Source organism: Anneissia japonica, unplaced genomic scaffold (assembly GCF_011630105.1).
Source record: "Anneissia japonica isolate Jap-2015-1 unplaced genomic scaffold, ASM1163010v1 scaffold1239_len605302_cov174, whole genome shotgun sequence".
NCBI lineage: Eukaryota > Metazoa > Echinodermata > Crinoidea > Comatulida > Comatulidae > Anneissia > Anneissia japonica.
Genome location: NW_022748776.1, coordinates 33,919 through 36,292, shown reverse-complemented (window position 1 = coordinate 36,292; position 2,374 = coordinate 33,919).

Genomic DNA, 2,374 nt, shown 5'->3' with positions numbered 1-2,374 from the left:
AGTTGTAGCAAAAATTGAAATTCAAGTTATTGGTATTTTCAGATACCTGAGTATGTGATCTTTAAATTGAGGGGTCATTCATTGAAATTGGACATTTCAAGCCTAAGTTATTGGAAAGTGAAAGTACAGTACTTTTAGAATCAAGATAAACATGATTTTGAGTAATTGCCTTTCAAAGTTATTTGTGCATACACTGTTTAATAGAATGAACTATCAAAATAACATTAAATAAACAATTTCTTGACCATTTCCAGAACTAATACTTTGGTACATGATTAATCAGACATTAATCTGTTGATTTATAATGAAAAACAAATTTGGATTTTTAGGCAATTTTTTGAGCTCCCATATTTTATAGCTCATGTACTCAATACAGGCCTGTGCGACAACTTAACCATTTCGCCACGACATGCCTCATATAGCTTTTACTAACTACAGATCTCCCTCCAATTAAAGACCACTTTTGGGACTGGGGTTTCTATGGACTTTAGCAGCCTTGGTCTCTAATTAGAACAAAAAAGATAAAAGACATTTGTTAAGTTGGGACCACAGAAAGGTGGTCTGCAATTAAGGTGGTCTTTAATTGGAGGGGTCTTTAATTAGAGGGAGACCTGTATATTATAATGTACGGGTATTGCTAAACCCCGCACACCCCGCAAACCTCCAAGAAAACACCGCAAATCCCATCCAAACCTTGTGATAATGATTGAATCACATAGTATAGGACTCAACTTGGTACCTCAATAAAAAAAAAATCTTGATTTTATGTTCGTCACAACCTATATTTGGGGCAAACCCCATCCAAACCCTGTGATAATGATTGAATCACATAGTATAGGATTCAATTTATATATATGTGTGTAAATAATTGCCATATTTACATACCAATATATATATTATACCTATATATAGTACCAAACAATACATTATTAATACATAAACTATGAAACAAATATTTAACAGTACAGTGGCAACTACTGTAGTTGTACACTATAATTGTGATGACAACAGGTTATTTATTACTTTTTAAAAATATATGAACTATTTTATTCATTTCAATATAATTATTCCTGCAAAAAGTAACATAAATGGTAACTTGTTTGACATTACCAGTTGATTTTTTTTTTTAAATCAAAGTTATTTTAGTTTTCAAATGTGCATGGTTTATGTTGATTTATTTGCTACAGAGTATTTTACAGCATTTAAATTTTTTTTACTGAATTTGGGGCCATTTTTTTTTATCGAATGAATTCTTGCTATTTTAACAGTATTAAAATATTTTAAGATTATAAAAAAGTCATTTTTAATTACTGACTTTTTTTATAGGGCCATTTTTACCTACCTGGCATTTGGGGCCATTTTTACCATGGCCATTTTGACCAGGGCCATTTTTAATGTACACCACATAATTCATGGGACAATTGTGCCAACCCATTACTATGACACAAAAAGAACCAATAGGGAAAACATATTATAAATTGTTGACAATGAATTAGAATCACTAAAGCTTTTACCTCTAAAAACAACCTTCCTTTACTTTACACTGATGGGGTGTTGAGTTACACAAACTAATGACCACTACTACGTAGTTGGTGTTGCAGATTGTGTCTAAATATGGTATACTGTAATACATGTACCACTAAATTTATAAAAACTAAATAGTCAATGGGCCCTTTAGTATATTTGTATGTTTGGATTTAATAAAATTAAATTACTGTATAGTGAAATTAATCCAATCCTAAATTGATATTATTATTTAGAAATGTTAATGTACAACTTGATTTATCCAAATTTGTTTATGATTGTCCCTCACAGAGGAAGACTGTCCTCTTTTTTAAGACTATGCTTCTTCTACGAGCTTCTAGCCTAAAGATTTGAAATAAAGTTGGATGTTGACCAGAACGAAACAAAATGAGGTGGTGAGTGGTATGCCAGGCAGTGCAGACTCACATTCAATTTTTGTTTGTTTGTAAGGGAGGGATATCATGCCTACTGCTTCACTAAAACTATATTATGAACTAATTATCAATTCATGAGCACATTTGAGTCCATCTGTATTCAATAACATTAATTACTTCCTGGGCTTGTACTGGAATGAAGGCTAGCAGTATAAGCTATGTATGCTGTAAAGTATTATAAGTTTTGAAGCGCCCTCTCTACATATTCTGTATCTCCCAATTGGTATATATCCTGGTTGTTACCATGTGTGAGGGAGAGATGATCTTGGAATTGGTTACGGCACATCTCTTGACACCATTTTGTTATTTAAACTTTTAGCAATTTTTGTTTTAAACTTTTGTTGTTTTACAACTTTGATCAACCAGTTGATTCATTTTTTGATGTGTCGACGACACTTTTGTTTGGATTTTAAATG